Source organism: Chelonoidis abingdonii, chromosome 1 (genome assembly GCF_003597395.2).
Source record: "Chelonoidis abingdonii isolate Lonesome George chromosome 1, CheloAbing_2.0, whole genome shotgun sequence".
NCBI classification, from domain to species: Eukaryota; Metazoa; Chordata; order Testudines; family Testudinidae; genus Chelonoidis; species Chelonoidis abingdonii.
Window position 1 is genome coordinate 43,530,292 of NC_133769.1, and position 21,225 is coordinate 43,551,516.

General features: G+C 45.1%; 1 long non-coding RNA gene across 1 annotated transcript in view; it reads right to left on the bottom strand.

Annotated features, from left to right (window-relative positions):
* Positions 1–4,635: 4,635 nt before the first annotated feature.
* The window catches only part of LOC142047876 (uncharacterized), a 90,448-nt gene continuing 73,858 nt past the window's right edge, over positions 4,636–21,225 (bottom strand). The window contains exon 2 of the long non-coding RNA XR_012657177.1: positions 4,636–5,258. This is a non-coding gene — a long non-coding RNA (uncharacterized LOC142047876). The remainder of the gene's footprint in view (positions 5,259–21,225) is intronic.

The window sequence follows — 21,225 nt, forward strand, 5'->3', positions numbered from 1 at the left end:
TTTTCTTTGTTTTTTAGATCCAAAGGGATTGGATCTGGACTCACCAGGGATTGGTGGGGGGAAAGGAGGGGGGATGGTTAATTTCTCCTTGTTTTAAGACCCAAGGGGTTTGGATCTGTGTTCACCAGGGAATTGGTGAAGTCCCTCAAGACTACCCAGGGAAAAAGTGGGTCCTTGGGGGTGGTGGCAGCGGTACTAGATCTAAGCTAGTAATTAAGCTTAAAAGTGTCCATGCAGGTCCCCACATCTGTACCCTAAAGTTCAGAGTGGGGAAGGAGCCTTGACAAGCACAACCTGAACTCTGACCCCCTCTTCATTAAAATATATCCTTTATAGACATGTGTACTGGTAACTTTTATAATATCTTATTTGTATGTGAAAGGTATAAGCTAGCAAGTACAATGGACCACCTTAGGAAACCCCTCACCAGAATGATGCACCTTCACACATACACACTGAAACTTCACTCTGGGGCTCTGACTACAGAGTCAAAATATAACCCTTTATTTGTAAGTACCTCACTATTGACCATTTTGAATTTTCTCTTGTAACCTTTATTCAGATCCTAACCTTTGATCTCAAGGTACCTATATAGGGGTATCATCTAAGGACCAGATCCTAATCTGTTCCAGAGGTTCACACTGTGCAGACAGGAGGATAACATTGATTTCAAGTGACTGGCATTCTTTCAATCTCCTAGGGACTGTTACACTTTCTGAGGATTGCTGGAATGGCCCCTGCACAATCAAGTGCCTGGCACATCCCCTGTTCTGAAAGGAGCCAGGAGAGGGTAGTGTAGAGCTGTCTATATGATAATCAGGGATGCCACCCTCATTTGGGGATCTTGAGAAGATCCCCCTTTCCAGTCGCCTTTTCAGAAGAGCTAAACCTAAGAACATCCGTACTGGATTAGAATAATAGTTCATCTAGCCCAGTATGACAGCTTCAGGGGGAGCATGCAGAACATGTGTTCACTTTTGCTTTGTCTCTCCAGCATTGTGGACGGCTGTCAAAAATCTGTTTGTTCTGATAAGTTTGCAGTACTCTAGCTCATTCTCTGTATTGCTAAATCAGGGCCAGATTAAGGTTATGAGGGGCCTAAGACTAATGAGAGGGGCAGGGCCTAAGCATGAATTACATATTGCAAAAAAAATTACAAATTCATCAGATATTTATCTGCATAAATATTTACATATTATTTATTTATGTAAATTTAGCAAGTTTATTCTACTCTCACGACACTCAATTCTTCAAACAGATACTTCTGAGTAAGAGGTAACACGAGGATGCTACACCCGTCTTCTCTTAGGCCTCTTTCCTCCTAGGTAGTGGAGTGCTCCTCTGTATGAGGATGAACACTGCAACATTCTCCTTCTTCCTCACCTTTTTCACCTTGTGCTTCTACCCTCAGCTCTCCACATGGCACAGTGCAAAGCCAAGCCCTGCAGTGTTTCCCCCAAGCTATGGACTCTATACCACATACACTATTTCACTCTGACTGCAGTTTGGGAGGCAGCCAGCTTTTATTATGTAATAGAAAACCACTCAGGTGCAAGTAAAGGAAGTAGTAATGGGAAAATTTCATTGGGTGGCATTGTATTTTAGAATCATAGGATTGGAGATTAGGGTTAGAAGAGACCTCAGGAGGTCTTCTAGTCCAACTCGCTGCTCAAAGCAGGACCAACACCAACCCCAACCCCAACACCAACTAAATCATACCTGTCAGGGCTTTGACAAGTCAGGCCTTAAAAACCTCTAAGGAAGATGTCGAACAACACTGGCCCCAGGACCAACCCATGGGGCACTCCACTTGATACCGATTGCCAATTAGACATTGAGCCATTGAGCCTCACAATCTAGCCAGCTTTCTGTCCACATTATACTCCATTCATCCAATCCATACTTCTTTAACTTGCTGGCAAGAATACTGTGGAAGACCATATCAAAAGCTTTGCTAAAATAAAGGTATATCATGTTCGCAGCTTTCCCCATAGCCACAGAGCCAGTTATCTCATCATAGAAGGCAATCAGGTTGGTCAGGCATGACTTGCCCTTGGTGAATCCATGTTGATTGTTCCTGATCACCTTCCTCTCCTCCAAGTGCTTCAAAATGGATTCCTTTAGGACCTGCTCCATGATTTTTCCAGGGACTGAGGTGAAGCTGATCGGTCTGTATTTCCCTGGATTCTTCTTCTTCCCCTTTTTAAAGATGGGCACTATATTTGCCTTTTTCCAATTGTCCAGGACCTCCCCCGATCACCACGAGTTTTCAGAGATAATGGCCAATGGCTTGGCAATCACAGCAGCCAACTCCTTCAGCACCCTCTGATGCATTGCATCAGGCACCATGGACTTGTTCATGTCCAGCTTTTCTAAACAGTCCTTAGCCTGTTCTTTCACCACTGAGGGCTGCTCACCTCCTCCCCATACTGTGCTGCCCAGTGCAGCAGTCTGGGAGCTGACCTCGTCCGTGAAGACCAAAGGAAAAAAAGCATTTGAGTACTTCAGCTTTTTCCACGTCCTCTGTCACTAGGTTGCCTCTCCCATTCAGTAAGGGACCCACACTTTCCCTGACCTTCTTCTTGTTGCTAACATACCTGTAGAAACCCTTCTTGTTACCCTTCCCGTCCTTTGCTAGCTGCAACTTCAGTTGTGCTTTGGTGTTCCTGATTACACCCCTGCACATGCTCAACCAATATTTTTATACTCCTCCCTAGTCATCTGTCCAAGTTTCCACTTCTTGTAAGATTCCTTTTTGTGTTTAAGCTCACCAAAGATTTCTCTGTTAAGTCAAGCTGGTTGTCTGCCATATTTACTATTCTTTCTGCACATCAGGATGGTTTGTTCCTGCACTCTCAATAAGGCTTCTTTAAAATACAGCCAGGTCTCCTGGACTCCTTTCCCCCTCATATTAGCCTCCCAGGGAATCCTGATCATCAGTTCCCTGAGGGAGTCAAAGTCTGTTCAGGATCCTGAACTCGACCCTATCATGATCACTGCTACTCAGGTTGCCACCCTGTGCTGTCTTGCTCTGAAAGCTGTCTCCCAGTGTTGCACTGGCTGAGGGCAATGAATGACTGTTTTCACATTGAACCCAAATATTAGTTGTGGGATGACACCCAGTTTGTGTAGTTAATCTCCAGTGATTCACTACATCAGGACATTCTGTGACCAAGCTCTTACACAATTAGAATCATAGAATAGATTTTAGGATTGGAAGGGACCTTGAGAGGTCATCTAGTCCAGTCCCCTGCACTCATGACAGAACTAAGTATGTTCTAGAATGTGTGATCAGCAGCTCTGGTGTGAGGTTTCTTTAAGTACCAGCCCCTACCATTTACATTTGTTTGTTTGTTTGCTCGTGGCATTCACAGATGTGCTCAGCACCATGGAACTCCACTTTTGGGCTCAGGAAACAAGCACTGAGTGGTGGGATCACATTGTCATGGAAGTCTGGGATGACGAGCAGTGGCTGCAGAACTTTTGGATGAGAAAAGCCACTTTCATAGGACTGTGTGAGAAGCTCGCCCTCACCCTGCAGCGCAAGGACACAAGATTGAGAGCTGCCCTGCCGGTGGAGAAGCGGGTGGCTATTGCAATCTGGAAGCTGCCAACTCCAGACAGCTACCGATCGGTCGGGAACCAGTTTGGAGTGAGAAAGTCGATCGTTGGAATCGTGTTGATGCAAGTTTGCAAGGCCGTTAATCGCATCCTGCTAAGAAGAGCCGTGACGCTGGGGAACGTGCAGGACATTGTGGATGGCTTTGCACAAATGGGTTTCCCTAACTGTGGAAGGGCAATAGATGGGACGCATATTCCTATTCTGGCACAACCCCACCTGGCATCCGAGTACATAGATGGGACCATATTTCCTATTCTGGCAACCCCACTAGCTTCGAGTATCGTAATCGGAAGGGTATTTCTCTATGGTCTCACAGGTGCTTGTGGATCACCGTGGGCATTTCATTGACATAATGCAGGCTGGCCAGGAAAGGTGCATGATGCACGTCATCGTTCGGAACACTGGCCTGTTCAGGGAATGGCAGGCCGGGGACCCAAAACTTTTTCTCAGACCGGAATATCACAAGGGCGTCAAAATGCCCATTGTGATCCTTGGAGACCCCGCTTAGCTGTTAATGCTGTGGCTTCATGAAACCGTAACGAGGGAGCATTTGAACAGCAGCAGGAATGGTTAATACAGCTGATAATGTGCCAATACTATGTGGGTTGGCTTTTTGGCTGTTTAAAGGCGGTGCTTGGCGATCTCTGTATGGCAAGCTGGCACTTGGGGAAGGCAGATCCCTGCGGTTATGTCCGCGTGCTTACCTCCCATAATTTGGAGGGAAGGTGGAAACATCGGTCAGGCATTGGACCTCTGAGGTTCAATGCTGGGGTGCTTTGCACAGCAGAGAGCGAGGCTACTAGAGAGCCCAGCAAGGGCTGCAAGGATTAGGGATTGCCTTGAGGAGGAATCTGAGGCTGAAAACCAACAGTAATGTTTGGTGCCTTGCACGGGAGTGAACTGCAGTGGTTACAATGTTAGTTAGTGGGAATCTGTGTTTCCTAAGCTGATTTGCAGTGCCTGTTTCTTTCCTGGGCTAAGGTATCTTTGACTTTCTGCAATAATAAAGACTGTTTTCAAAGCCAAGAATTCATTTATTGAAAAGAAAATTACTTTACTGACAGACACAACTTTTTGGGAACCTAAAAGGACAAGGGGGTGGGATGCGGAACTGTACAGTCACAGGCTTGAATATGCCCTGTCTTGAGTGCTATGCAATGACTGCTGCACTTCGGGATGGCTATACTGCATGGTGAGGGGGGTTGAGTGCAGAGGGTAAGGGTCGTAGTTCTCAGGGCTGGTTGGTGAACGTACAGGTGTTGGAGGCAGAACCTGGATGCTGGGGAAGAGGGTTTTGAGCTGACATGGGGGCACAAGGGAAAGAGCTTTGGGACAAGGATGGCGGGGGGGTGGGCGTGATAATGCTCCACCTGCATGGTTACGAGCGCCTGGATAGAGTCTGCTTGGCGCTCCAGGATCCTTATCAGCTGCTTCGTGCTTTTCTTCCTCTGCGCTGCGTTTTTCTGGCAGATCCTGCTTTCCCTTTCCCTCCAGTCCTGCGCTTTTTGATTCTCTGTGAGAGATTGCTGCATAACTTTTTGCAGCATGTCTTCTTTGCTTTTTTGCAGCTTCTTCCAGAGGTTTTGTAGTCTCTCAGCCGGTGATAACACAGACAGCCGAGATCTCAAGGTTGCATCTGTAAAGCCAAAATTCAACACTTAACAGAGGCAGCATTGTTTATACCAGACAGAGTTGTTCCCCCACAGTTACAGTCTTCACAATAGCATAACTTTCCCATACCAAAGAGGGAACACATAACCCACAGGAGCCCCGAAATGGTGAATAAAGAGGACTGGTTCAGGGCTGTACTGGGGTTTATGTGCATTGAGGAAAACAAACAGCTGCAGGGGGCACCTACGCTGAACACTATCCCAACATTTTCCACAGGAGGTTATCCTGGAAGATATCTTGCTGCTGCGGGTCACCTGGGAAGCACGGATGGTCTTCTACTGCAATGCGGATTCCGCCCTGGCCCCTATGCAGCTTGCCCGTGTCTTGCAATGATCCCCCCACCCCTCATGGCACAGAGGCACGGTTGCATTAGCCTGACTGGGACAAGAACCACAGTGGCTCTCCCAATAAACTTGCGCAAGCGCATTGCCCACGCTCTGGCTGAAACTTTTGAAGAGATTACCAAGGCCGATTACCACAACGTGATAGACCACAATGCGCTGTTCCTCAACTAGGCATGCATGCATGCGGCCCTAACCCTCCCTCCTCTCCTGAAACATTTTCATCCTAAAAATAAAAGCCGCTTACTGGGAACCCGCTCCTCTGTTTGTCCTCCACCAAGTACCGGCTGCTGTCCTGGCTACCTTCCTCCTGGCTTGAGAAGAGCTCCTGGCTGCATGCCTCCAGGGACTCCGGGATGTCTCCCCATGCCCCAGTACCCTCACTCTCGGTTTCCTCCCCCCGCTCCTCCTCTCCCCCCCCCTGCTCTGAAGTGTCCATGGTGATCCTCAGAGTGGAGGTGGGGTCACCCTCAAGTATCACATCCAGCTCTTTGTAAAAATGCAGGTTGTGGGGGCAGCACCAGAGCGGCGGTTTCCCTTGCAGGCTTTGCAGTAGGCACTCCACAGTTCCTTCACTTTAACCCTCCACTTCAGCGCATCCCGGTCATGGCCCCTTTCCAGCATGGCCTTTGATACCTGCCCAAAGGTATCGTAATTCCTACGACTGGAGCGGAGCTGGGACTGCACAGCTTCCTCCCCACAAACACTGATGAGGTCCAGCAGCTCGCCATTGCTCCGTGCTGGGGCTCGTTTGCCACGTGGAGGCATGGTCACCTGGAAAGATTCACTGATTGCACTCCATACCTGGCTGAGCAAACAGGAAGGGAATTTTTAAAATTCCTGGGACATTTAAAGGACGGGTCTGACGGTTGGTAACATGAGGACAGGGTAGTAGAGTTTGAACTGATGAGCAGAGTAGCTGAACAGGCATTCTGGGATACCTCCGAATACCTCTGGAGGCCAATAACAGTGCTTTTGGTGGCCACACTGACGGAGCAGCGCTGCATCAGCAGCGCTATAGTCGTTATTCCTCAGGTCGCAGTGGAGTATAAACAGCACTGTAGCCAGGGAGATACAGCGCTGTATGTGCCTTGCAAGTATGGACAGTGAGTGAGTTGCAGAGCTGTAAAGTCACCACCAGTGCTGCAACTATCCAGTGTAGCCAAGCCCTAAATCAAGAAGACCTCGCTTATTTTTTTTCCCTTAAAAGTGCTCAGCGTTTAGGGGAGGAAAGTGAATGAGATTCTGCTTATACCAGGTGTGAAAAAGCAGAAGGGACTAGGGTGACCAGATGTCCTGATTTTATAGGGACAGTCCTGATTTTTGGGTCTTTTTCTTATTTAGGATTCTATTACCCCCCTACCCCCTGTCCCGATTTTTCACACTTGCTGTCTGGTCACCCTAGAAGAGACTAAAATCTATTCTTGTGCAAAAAACTGTTCTCCCTGAAGTCAATAAGGCTACACAGGTGTAGCTGTCAGTGGGAATTGGCCTGTGTCCTCATTCCCTTCTTGAATCACATTCCAGACTTACCCAACATTTTCCACTTGCCAAAGAAGTTAGTTAGAGTTGGGGCAGAAAAATGAGGACTTACATCAGGTTTATTTAGCTTTATGTTTTGGAATGAAACTCAAAAGAAATCAAATGTGAGGTACTTTTATGATGGATTGAACTGCTACAGAACCAGCAAATGGACAGAACCTGCCTATAGCCTGTTCAGTCAGCCTTTCTGTCATAGCCTGCTAAGAAGTGGATTTAAAATCCTTGAGGGAGAGAGGAGGGAGAAAGCTACAACATTGCATGCTGAGCTTCCGCCAGTGCTTTTGCAACCCCTTAAAAGCACAAAGATGCATTGGCCTGTGGAACTAGGCTGAGCATAAGGAAAGAACTTATTGCCTGTGCATCCCAATACAGAAAAATATATCAAAGAAAAAAATTGGATTTCTTTTATAGTTCAATACAGTATTGAACACAGTGTATCATACATCTGAAGCCCCTTGATGGAAGGTACTGTAAAAGTTAAAGTATTGGTATCCAGAATGGAATGTTTTGCTTTTCCTACAAATATATGGGAGTTCATTCCTTATAAGTGGGAGGTGCAATATGTCTAGCTGAATAGAGCGTGTGCAGGTTCTGTGCAAGCTTCCCACCCTACTGCGCTGGTACTGCCTCTTCCCCCTGCCACCCCCTTGCCCTGCCCCCCCACAAGCACTCACCAGTTGTCCAGAAACAGGACCCAGCACACATAGAAGATGACTGTGACAGTCACTAGGACCCAGGAGGCAGTGTCCTGAAGCTGCCTGCCAGCCTCAATGGAGGCGAAGGACAGAGGGAGCCTCATCCCTCCCTGACAGCTAAGCAGAGCTCTGGAGAAATCAGGAGGTGGGGGGCACTGGGTGGGGTGACAATGCCCACTCAAACTACACCTGTGGTAACTGGATTTTTAGTGCCCGGTCACCAGTGTTAACCGGATACCTGGCAGTGTGTTCCTGCAGCGCAGGGAGACTCAGATAGGAGGGAACAAAAGCAGCTGGCTGCCAGCTGACCGAGCTCCTTCCAAGCCACAGGGGGCTGCTTTGCCTTTCCTGCTGGCAGGAGCACTCCAGCAGGGCTGCCTGAGTAAACTCGCTCCCCCCACACACACCTGGCCACAGCCATGCCCCCTGCCTGACCAATAGGGCCTAAAAAATAGGAGGGCCTAAGGCTATAGCCTTATTAGCCTCATGGTTAATCCAGCCCTGCGCTAAATATAATCTGTATTTAACTTTCTAATAGGATCAAACAGCAGAAAGAGACTATTACAACAGATACTTGATAGCAGACATGCCATGTGTCCCTATTTAATGGGAACAGTTCCTTTTTTAAGTAAAAGTCAGATATTTGCTGCATTTCTCCAAAGAGTTGAGGTTCAGTGATTTTCTTGTCAGGATAAATATTTTTCCTAAGCAGTACAAATTCTTATTTTTCTCAAAATTACTATAAATTGATGCTAGCCTGGGATACCTTCTTTTTCAAAACCAATTCTTGTGTTCAGCATGTAGGACTATATACAGTATCAAAACCTCACAAAATCATAAACAGTAGGGCTAGAACAAAAACTAACCCCCTGCATTATCTTATATCATTAGATGTGCTATCTAATCTCTTCTCAAACATGCCTGATGATGATGGTCACTTAAGTTTCTCCCTGGGTAATTTCTTACACTGCCCAACAGCTAGAGACTTTTTCTTAATGTCTAGCTTAAGCTTTTCCTTCCTTAACTTCAGGCCATTGCTTCTTGCCATACCCTCTTCTGAGACTGAGTAATTCCCTTCATTCATTTTTATTGTTACCTTGATGGTATTTATATATTCCCCTGGAGTCATCTCTTTTCTACACTATAAAATGTAGTTCTTACTCTTATCCTCAGATCCTTGGACTGGATCATTCTTGTTGATTTTCATTGTGTTTTCTATTATTTTCTCTATATTTTTCCCACACTCTGGGACCAGAGCTGAATGCAGTTTTTTAAATGCTATGCAGAGTGACACTCTTAACTCCCTTAGTTTCTAATGTGATGACCTTTATCATAGAAAGATACTTTGACTTTTTATTTTTTAAAACCAGTTGTATCAGACTGTGAGCTCATACCTAATTTATTAAAATCAGTTTGTATTCTTACTTGTTTTTCTTGTATCTGTCCCTCAGATTGTGTATGTGTTTTTTATTTCCTCTCCCTAGGGGTAAGATTTTGTATTTACTTATTTTTTTTACAATGAATCTCATCCTACTGTATATGTCTCATTGTTTTACTATATCAACTTTGCAACTTGCATTTGCTTTCCAAGTGGTTTCCTATCAATCCATTTTTGGTGCTGAGAATGTGTGTGTGCATCATTTTCTCTGGGTGCCCAGAATTATGGATCACCTTGTTATCCCCTGGTTTAGTGATAGATAGACTTGCTGGTGCTAAACTGGGAGTCAACTCCCTGTCACTCCAGTTCTGTTAGCCACCCAAATAATCTCCCCAGAAGCTCTGCCAGCCTTTATTTTGCCCCTGAAGAGTATTCCCCTGTAGTATCCAGCTTCCTAGTTTCCTATCACTGGAAACTCACAGAAATTACCAAGTTTGCTGTCTCCAAAGAGAATGTACACACCAACCCATTTGGTTCAGCTGAGGATTCACACTTAGTATTACAGCTAACAGCACTGAGATAAATTTATAATAAAACCAAGAATAAGTTTATTAATAAAGAACAGAGATTTAATTGATACTGAGTAAGGATAGTGAAAACAAAAAAATTTTACAAATAAAACAATGATAACAAGCTTCTACAAGACTAGAACTTAATGCTAGCAATTTAATCTTTTCTGAAGCAGTTTCTCACCTAACACCTTTCACCCTGAGCTTGCTAGTTTTCAGTCATAACCAGCAATCAGATTTTTCATGAACCACCCACCTCTACCAAGGGTGTTCCTCAGTGAAAAGGTAACAAAATGTCTTTGATTCTCTTTATATTTCCCCAAAACTCCATTGTTTTAACCTGAGAGACAAGACAGCCCCCTGTGATTTTAGTCTCCAGTGCCTTCCCACGCTCATTTTGTATCCCGCTATCAATATGGCTTTTACATGCAAATACAGCTCCCATTTTGTTTGGGATTTTACGAAGTTTCGTTTACCTCAGGGATGTAGGCAGACAGGTAAATCACCATCTCTTTGTCTAAGACAGACTTGTTTATCAACCCTGCCTGCTTACATGGTTTAAACATATATTTAGTACATACATACTTCTTAATTATCACCCATTCATACCTCACACAATGCTCACGATGGCCATGTAAAGTAAGCTTTAATATGATACCTCACTTGGCCTTCTTTACAGACAAATACTATGGCAGCAATGTGTTAGGTTTACCGAGTTTGTCAGGTCTGACAGGAGTTGTTGTTACAGGACAATGAACCTTTTGCCAGTTGGTACTCAGGGGCTCTTAGGGTCACTGCACCATCTCCTTAAGAATGAGAAAGAGGATTCTGGGGAAACAGAGCAGAAGTTAAGAGTAGAGCTGTGCAGCAACCAGAATTTCCATTCCATGAAAATTTCACATTTCTGGAAAAAAAAATTGAATGGGAACAAAAAGGCAGTGATGCAAAAGTTTCTAAGAGATGAATGTTTTTTAAAAAATGCCATTTTGGAAGAACTGAAACAGAATTTTTGAAAATATTCAGTCTGAGCTTTTTTGGGCTGCCTGGTTTCCATCGAAAGTTTAAACGGAATTGACACATTCCTGAGGAACTGTTCAACATTTCAATTTTGTCAAATCTTTTCCTATGAAAAACAGTTTGGCTGGAAAATTTTCAACCTGCTCTAGTTAAGAATACTTACCATGTGGTAGAAAGGAAGATACAGCAAGCAGCAGCCAGATGCAAAATAACCACCCTAAAGAGGTGCTTGCTTGGCCCTGCCAAATGTCATAGATTTTTTAGGGTCTGAAAAAACCATCTGGACCTTCAATGTTGCTATAAAAAGGCAACCCAGCACTGAGGAGAGTTAATAAGGACACAAAAGAAAAGTGTTCCTGGGGAAGGAGCTGTATCTGAGTATTGCATTACCCTGCCGATATCACAGATGTCACTTTCAAATATAAATACAGTTTAATTAGCTATAGTGTTGGAGCTTTCTACTGAGGAATTAGGAGTATTTTTCTTCCATGAAATTTATCCTATACACTAGCTGAAATTAACAATTTACAGCAGCTCCCTCAGCTAAGTAGTCAAGAAGGAACTGGTTAAATATGAGAGTTTAGCTAACTCAGAAACATCAGGATATCATATGGATTTGCAACACTAATTAGAAAACTTTAGGTTCACAAACCAGGTAACAAGTTACATTAATCTCAGTGGTGCAAGTAGGGCAGTACGGTAGGGTACGCTGTACCATATGATATTTATTACCGGAAAGACACAGGAGCAGAACATGGGGCCACCAGCAGTTCCTTCCATGCAGCTGTGTCTCCTGTCTGGGTCTGTACAGCTTCACCGAAGGACAGAGCTCGGCAGGGCTGGAGCTGGTACCAGTACAGCCGGGCTGGAGGAACTGCCAGCACAGGGCATTGGCTCCTGGGAGCACTGGCCCCACGTTCTGCTCCATTCGTCGCTGTGGTTCCAGAGAGCCCTGCAGTTCAGAAGTCTGTATCCAGCACATGAGGAGGACAGAGTCCTCCCACCCCAAACAACATGGAATGGGGAGGGGATGGGGAAGAGTCAGATGGGGGGGTCATGTGGGCAGGTCACATGCCCCCACTTTTGCTGGTGTCCCCCTTTGTGTCTCTCCCATGAGTCGACTATATGCAGTGTACCAATAGGAAATATATTCTACTTGCACCACAGGTTAATCTATATCTTTAAATATGTGTATCTATATGTAATACAAGTATAATAAAATACTAATAAGTTGTCTGGGAGAACAGAACTGAAATTACCCATATATTTTCATGCCATATCTATCGTTTCAACAGTGTACGTACTACATGGCACAAAATGTTGCACTAGGATATGAATAAAGACAGAGGAAACCAGACTTCCAAATGCCATCCACTAATTAACTCACCAGGGAAATTGTTAGCCAGTCTCCTTTTCCAACCTGCAGCTGGGAAGTCTGACAACCAGCTGAAGAATCAAGATAAGGGGTCAAATTCCGTTCTCTGTTACACAAAGGTAAACCCAGAATGACTTCAGAATTATAGAATAAAAACATCCAAACAAAACAAAAGCCACTTCCTACCATTCTACAAAATGGAAATTACTCAGTGTATGAATTATCCTTATTCAATAGATACATACTTTACAAATTTTCCAGGAAATATAATTAAAATCTTGACTAACTTCAGGGTCTGATCCAAAGCCCATTGAATTTGATGAGAAAACTCGCATTGGAAGCCAAATTAGATTCGCTGCCTTTTATTATGTATTTTTAATGTTACTTGTTAATTCTTTTCAAATGTTTTTCTCATTATTTCACTGACAGCTATCTGGCTATACAGACTGTGCCTCTGGAATTATTATGAAAGCTGAAGCAGGAAGAAATGTGCTGTATATTTGCTACATGAAAGCAAATATACTTGGGAGGGTGGGGGCAGCTGCATGCCAGGCACTAGATCAGTTCCAGCAATGTCGCTGCTAGCTCTGCTCTCAGGTGAAGTTCTTTTATATGTTCATTCTTTTTTTGGCTTCACTTCAAACAAAGAAATTGATTTGCAACTCATCTCTCTGATATAATAAATCTCATTCTGTGTGTGTGTGTGTCTTTTTTGTCTTATTTTTCATCCCAAGACAATACTTTTAAACAAATTGATTAAAAACAACCAGCCCAATAAACAAAACCCTCCACCTTTCATGTGTACCTGGATCTATTTCACTCAGAGGGTGATCTACACTATTACTTGCAACTCTTTACAAAGTGCAAATATCTGTCTCTGAAAGAGCTTGTTGTGAGTTACAAGCATCAAGTTCTTGCATTTGAAACACAGAATACTAAGAAAGGGAGAAGAGGATAGGAATCAGTGATTCATTTTTCTTTTTAAAGTTTATCCTCTGTCAATCAAGTTAAATCAACCAGCACAACTTTTAGTTCCAAAAATTACTAATAAATATTAACTATAGCCAAACATATTTTGTATAAAGGAATACTCAATGGGGTTAATTATGAGGAAAGACTTTGACAGCTGTTGGATAAACATGACACTTCACTCAACCTTTTTATATACCCTCCATACACAGAGGCACATAAGAGATTTTTCTACATTGACCTGCATATCATACTGCAGCTGAAAAGTCATCAGTTTGAGTCTTAATGCCATAATCACAGCAATTAGTGAACAGCTTCTGGATCTCAACACATTAGGCGAGGGTATGAGTCTCTGTAGACACAGTGAGAGGGAAAAATATTGCAGAAATCTAAAGCAATCCTGCAATGCTGATCCTACACATGTAGACAGATCAGCATCTGCAAATGACTCGGTTTCATAATCTGTAGCACAATCAATTAACTCTTGATGCCAAATCTAAGACACTGCAAACTAAAAGACGACCATGGAGCGGGAAAGACTTAAACTAAATAGAGTTGTAATTTTTTATAATCAGATAAAAAACAACACTTTTGGGACTACAGCCTCTGGGAAATTTAATAAAAGACTTGCTCTTGAATGACGAGACATATAGCAAGCATCAATAAGGCTATTCAGTGCTTTTCTTTAGATTTATGTTGCAATCAAGGGGTTAAGTTAATCATGAATTATTTTTGTCCCTTAAACGGCACTAGTTCAATTTACTTTTAGTTTGTGTAAAAGCCCAGCTGCACAATGGAATGCAACATTTAAAATAGGGACGGAAGGACACGTTTATTACCAGTGTAAGGTACCTACAGCTTGTACTGTCCTGTACTGTATCGCTGCCACTTAGGATGATATGACAGTGCTATTCCAGCATGTTATCTCAAGCAAATGATCTCTTATAGGAGCAAATATATGTATTATAAATAAGATTTTTTTTCACAGTTATTTTTAGAAAAAGTCACAAACAGGTCACGGTCAATTAAAAAAATTCACAGAGCTTTGCTACAAATAATCAGAGGCAGGCCTACGTACGGGGGAGAAATGGAGTCCCATAGGTGAGGGGACTGATAGGCCAAGCTCCAACTCCAGTGGCCGCAGTGAGGGGCGCAGCCACAGGAGGCACACAGCCCCTGCTCCAGAGCTTGCTCAGCTGCAGGACAGGGATGCGGGCCCCCTATTGCAGCCCCCACTAAGCCCGGCCACAACGAGGCTGGGGAGGCACATGGCCCTGGAATGCCGCAATGGGGGGTGCATGGCCCCAGATGCAGCCACTGGCTGAAGCTGCAGGGCTGGGGCACATGGCTCTGGCAGCAGCCCCACCAAGCCCAGGATGTCACAGGGCTGGGGCACACAGCTCCTACCAAGCCCCCCACCAAGCCTAGGATGCAGCCGGTCTCGGGCAAATGACCTGGCTGCAGCCTCACCAAGCACAGGACATCACAGGGCTGGGGTGCACAGTCCCCACCAAGCCCAGGATGTCATGGGGCTGGGGCACACAATCTGGCTGCAGTCCCACCAAGCCCAGGATGTCATAGGGCTGGGGCACACAACCTGGCTGCAGCCCCACCAAGCCCAGGATGTCATGGGGCTGGGGCACACAACCTGGCTGCAGCCCCACCAAGCCCAGGATGTCATGGGGCTGGCGCGCACAACCTGGCTGCAGCCCCACCAAGCCCAGGATGTCATGGGGCTGGGGCACACAGCCCCTGTCAAGCCTGGGACGCCGCAAGGCTGGGGTGCATGGTTCTCACCAAGCCCCCATCAAGCTCGGGATGCAGATGCCCCCAGAAGAAGCCACAAGTCTGAGGTGCATGGCCCCAGCTGTAGCCCCTGCCAAACCCCAAAGGACACGCGGCTGGGGTGCACGGTCCTGGCTGCAGTCCCTGGCCTGGCTGCAGGTCCCAGAGGAAACAGTAGGGCTTGGGGCTACAGGGCCCTCATTCCAGCCAGCCCTAGTTGCAGGGCAGGGGCACTGCTTCCTCTTCCTGTAGCCCTAGAAGTCACGGCAGTCTGGTAAAGTCACGGAATCCATGACTGCCATGACCTCTGTGACTAAATTGTAACCTTAATTATAAATGCATTTAATAATAAACATAGATCATATTCCAGTTTATGAGCTTCTGGTAGCAATCCTGGATATAATAAGAGGCTAGATTCCCTTCTCCATCCCAGCCTTTCTGCACTACTCTGTTAACACCAAGAAGATGGAGAACCACATAGCCATCTCCTAGAGACTATCCCCTCCTGCAGCACTCTGTCCCCAGCATATGGGGAGTGGCTGGGCAGCTACTGTGCTCTGCCTATTGCTCACTGGTGAACAGTCCCCTGAAGGCCATTACCATCTATCATAGGTTATTTCAACCCTAAAGCTGTTTTGATCTATTCCAGGACTGGCACAGAACCAGTCCCAGAATCAGGGAATGATAACTGGCTCCTCTGAGCCCCATGTTCTCTTTCCAGCTCTGTCTCTCCTGTGCCTAAAGTATACCGGGTGCAGCAGAGAATCTGGGCCAAGAAATGTGAAGCAAAGTGTCATGTAAATACTCAGAATTTTCCTCAGCTGTCATCTGACTGTTTCATAGCATAGCTGCTGTTTCAGCATCTGGACAACACAAAAAGGTCTGGGTAATCTTTGATATCATTGATTTTTTTTTTCCTTCTGTGATTTCAAAGTGAGAATCATGGAATGGTCTTTGTGGATGAAATCCAGGCTCCACTGAAGTCAGTGGGGCTACATTTCACAAACTAACTTTAGGAAGTGCTAGCATATTGCCTGCTAAGTCTTAGTATGGAAATTCTGGGACAGATCCTCTTTCCATTGTGCGGCAATGCCAGTTTACACCAGCTGAGGATCTAGTGCTCTAATTCAAGTGAAGAGCAGAGTGTTGTTTGCATTGGCCATGACAAATATGTTCATATAATGATGCAAGTGGAGTTATGGTGGGTATGTCTATCTGAGTTGGACATTATACCCCCAGCTTCAGTATAGATATACTTGTGTCATTAGCAAAGAATGAAGTTGAATTGACTGGAGCCTCTCTATTTGATTCATGAATGGCTGGTAAAAACATTCATATAACTCAGTTGGGTGTATCCCTGCCTGTGGATGTCTGCATAAGTCATGCAGTACCTGGTGGAGGTTTGTAGCCTGCCTCAGCATCACAGTCAGGGGTGGCTCTAGGTATTTTGCTGCCCCAAGCATGGCAGGCAGGCTGCCTTCGGGGGCATACCTGTGGGAGGTTGTCTGGTTCCACGGCTTTGGCATACCCGCCGCTGAATTGCCACTGAAACCGTGGGACCGGTGGACCTCCTGCAGGCAAGCCACCGAAGGCAGCCTGCCTTTCCCCCTCACAGCGACCAGCAGGGTGCCCCCCGCAGCTTGCCACCCCAGGCACACGCTTGGCATGCTGGTGCCTGGAGCCGCCCCGATCACAGTGTGAGAGGGAGTTCAGACTGGAGGGCTCAGCTGTACCCTAGTTCCAGGTTGCAACCCAGGGAACCTTTCATAAATACTAACCTCTGTGCAGGCAACAAAGTTAAGAGGAAAATGCTTGTGCAATTTCAACTGGGTAGCAAGATCTTCTGCAATATGATTCTTTTGGGTGAATTGGACTCAAACACACCCATTACAAATAGCAGGCACACTCCAATCATGTATAATAAGAGCCTAATGCAGCCTGCAGGAAAATATGATTCATAATAACTAATCTGAAACATAACAGATGGTACCAACTACATTTTGTAGTGGTGGATGATAAGTACCCCAGTCCCCTCTTGGGGAATTCAGCCATGGATCTGATCAAGGTGCAGCATCTCAATTTTATGAGTGCCATGCAAGAAGCTAAAGGGAGTGATAGGATATAGATATGCAGACCTGCCTGTAAAGGCCTATATTTTAAGAACTTAAGTGTATTTTTATCACTTGCTAATTATAAAGGTATAAAACAAAGAATCAAAACAACAAGTCCACCTGTGTATGGGCTCTCTCTCACTAGGACAGTCTGAGGCCTCGCTCTTTGGCTAAGGCCTTTGGCTAAGCAGTAGGGGTAGCCATAAGTTGGGAAGCAAAGAGTCACATTCTCACATCCCACACCAGTCACATTGAAATAAGATGGTATTGGGCTGTTAGGAAGATGATCCTGTCCTGATAGTTTCCATCACCACCCGATAAAGAAACAGATCTTAAGATGGTAACTTAGTCTGGTAGCATCCTGTATGACAAAAAATCACTTATCAAAGGTTGTGGTTGTGAAACTCTCATTTCTGTATTATTTTATCTTCATACCCCCCACTTTTCTATTGTTAATCTCTCTGGTTCTCTAATTGGTTCTGTCTTCTGTATAATTAATTTTGCTGGGTGTAAGTTAATTAAGGTAGTGGGATATAATTGGTTAGAGAATTATGCTACAATATGTTTGGATTGGTTAGACAGATTTCAGTATAATGATTGGTTAAGGTATAGCTGAGAATATTACTATATAAACTGGAGTCAAAAGAAAGTGGGTCAGAAAATTGGACTCATGCTTGCTGGAAATTAACCCCAGTAAACATTGCATTGTCTGCACTTTGGACTTCTAGTCTTTTGCTGCTTGCTCTCTGCGTGACAAGAACCAGGGAAGTGGGAGGATGGAGGGAGGCCCTCTAAAAGGGGGAATCCCATGAGCAATGGAGACCACTTTAAAAGCATATGGGAATATTTTTAAATGGGTGCCTTGAAGGAAAGTAGCAACTGGAAGTAGACCCCTGTGTGGATCTTTCATACTTACTATGAAGGAAAATTCCAGTGGCATTACGTGATCCAGTATGCAAGAGTTCAAATGGTTTCAGAGTAGAGGTTTCATAGCACCTGCAGAGGCCACTACAGCCTGGGTAAGCAGCATAGTATACAAACCATCAGGCAAATTATGCATCTGCATAGAAAGAAAGCCATTGAACTGGCCATTAATAAGATAACTATCCGCTGCCCACAACTGATGTTTTGCCAGAACTTTCCAAACCCATAATCTTTATGGTCTGTGATGTGAAGAATGGATTTTGGCACATAAGACTGGATAAAGATTCCAGCACGTTGACCACCTTTGCAACACCATTTGGTTACTACAGATATCTGCACGTGCTGATGGGCATAAGCCCAGTACCAGAGGTGTTCCAGAGAACACTCACCCAAGTGCTGGAAGGGCTGCTTGAGATGAAAGTAATTGCAGATGATATCTTTGCTGTGGGTGAAGGGAGCAATGATAAACAAGCTGAATGAGACCATGAAAGAAAACTTAAAGAAAACTACACTCAGGAACAAGAAAATAAAAGTGAAACCAGAAAAAATGTGACTCAGACAGTGTAAAGTGATATACATTGGTTGTCTGCTTGTAGCAGAGTGACTGAAAGCAGATAATATATGGAGATATACCTATACGATGGGAAGGGACTTTGAAAGATCATTGAGTCTAGTCTCCTGCATTTACTAAAAGGACCAAGTACTGATTTTGCCCCAGAGCCCTAAATGGCCCCCCTTAAGGATTGAACTCATAGCCCTGGGTTTAACAGGCCCATGCACAAACCACTAAGTTATCGCTCCTTGATAAGAGCCTAGATCCCAAATCCCAAAGTGATCAAGGCAGACAGAGACATGTCAGCTCCAATAGATGTGAAAGAGGTGCAGTGCTTCATAGGAACGATAAATTTTCAGTCCAAGTTCTGTCCACACCTGGCTGCAGTGGCAGAACCCATATGTCAGCTCACAAAGACAGGTGGGCAGGTCTCCCACAGCACACTGAAACAAATGATAATGGATGGTCTGTCCTGAAGTACTACCACCAGGAAAGTCACTGACACTGCAGTGTGATGCATTGGAAAAAGAATTGGGGTAGCTCTTTTGCCGGAGCAGCCAGTCACTTATGTCAGCAAAGCCCTGCCAGAGACTGAACAGGGGCATTCCCAAACAAAAAAATAGCTTCTGGCTATGATATTTGGAATGGATAAATTCCATCAATATACCTGTGGCCACTCACTATATTACAATCAGTACAATCAAACCATAAACCCCTAGAGACAATTATGACAAAGCCCCTTCTTAGTGCTCCTGTGATGCGGTATACAAACCCCAAGCTAAAGAACAAATGGTTATGAAGCTGCTCTGGGCCAGGTGGCCCCACCTCACTGCCCCTGCAAAGCCTCCATAAGCTGGAAGAGAAGTTTAAAAAGGGAAGCAGAGTAGCTCAGTGGCAGGCAAATAATGAAGTGAGCTGACTTGCACTCTGGATTCCTGGGAACGAGCACCACAGTTGCTTTTGTGCCTGAGGCCAGGTGATACCGAGCTAACCAAGCCTGCAAAGGAGGGACTGGTGACTTTTTGAAGAAGGTCAGCAACTTTTTTATTCACTTACATTCAATTATTTACTTTACCCTGGGACAAGAGAGGGCTCACTAATAATCCAGGAGACACAACACCCAGAGACAGCCTGCACAGAATGGAGATACAGAGAACTATCCAGAGGTCAACCCCACAGGAAGGGAGGAGAGTTTACAGAGAGATAGTTTGCTAGACTCAGTGACAAGGTGATAGAGACAGGTCACACCCAGTATAGTTGCCTGTTGAGGTGACCAAATTGTCTCAATGACTACGTAACTGGCTGAGTTTGTGTTAAAGACAGGACTCCAGCTTAGCTATGTGCTAGCAAGTGCTGGCTGAAGGGACATGGGGTTGTTGAGGCCACTAAGTGTCACTAAGCATTATTCTAAGTAATTTTAAAAGGTAAAGGCTATAAGAATATGGAGTTTTCCCTTAGGCCTCTCATGAGCAAGAGTCCGTCCATGTTAAACTCTAATTGACCTAGCAGGCCAATAAATAAACAAAAGGCCAGGTGTCCGCAGCCTTATCTGTTATAAGGCTGCTCAGACTGGTATGGAGCAGACATAATGAAGCCTGCATACTTTTGGTCAAGGGAGGGGAGATAATGGTTTACAAAGACAAGGTCGTAATTCACGCCAGCTTTAATCAACTGTTCAATGTAACTCTACAAGGGGGAGAGGGAGGGGAAACGGGGGCTTGCTTGTCAGCGAGAAAAGGTCTCATGGATATAAAGGAACAGACTGCTTGTTTTAGGTGTGCTGGATTTGAGGCATGTCAAGTCTCCCAGCACCACTTTGAGATCTCAAATAAACCTTGCTGATTTCTCCCACTCGGTGTGTTTATTGGAGCTGAAGCACTCCGGGCAACGGACCACTACCACTGTTGTTCGCCTCAGCAGTCTATCTGCCCACAACAGGGTTAGGAGCCAGGTGTCAATTATTCATTTTTAATGTTTTGTGGCAAAGTGCCAGTACTGTTATGCTGGGTCTCACGCTTTCTGTTCTTTGAGGACAGTTCAGGGCACCATTGCTTGCCTCTGAATCACTATTTTAATTACCCCACTATTGTCCTTGAGGAGGGGAGCGAGAGGGAGGGACCAGGGCCCACCCTCTTCTTCAGGTCCCCAACCAGGGGCCCTGAGGTTTGTGGTGAACCATCTGAACTAGCAGTTCCTTCCCCTGGGCTGTTTCCCTCTCCTGCCCTTCAGCTTGTGAAGGGGTTTCTTGCCCTCCTTCTACATAAGCCAGGTGCCCCTTACCTAGGGTTTTTTTGGATTTTTCAGCCCACCACAGTACTCCTCCAAACTTTCCTTTTGGCCTCTCTTCAAAATTGCTCTCTCTGCTCCAACTCCCACACTGTCTGACTGAAGCAGGGGGGTTTTATCACATGACTGACTGCTGGTGCTCTAATTGGCTTCAGGTGCTCTAGTTAATCTATAGCAAACCTTCCTCCCCTTGCAGGGAATAAGGCTCCCTGCTAACACTCTCCTGCTGCCCTCTGGCCATGCTGTATCACAGTTTATATTAATTTTTTGTAAAATAGGGAAGATGTATCATGATCAGTGGAAATGAAGTCAGGAGGCCAATGTTCCCGGTTTCCTTGGTGTCTTCCAGGGAATAAATGGAGTTAGCCTGGAAGCAACTCAGCCACA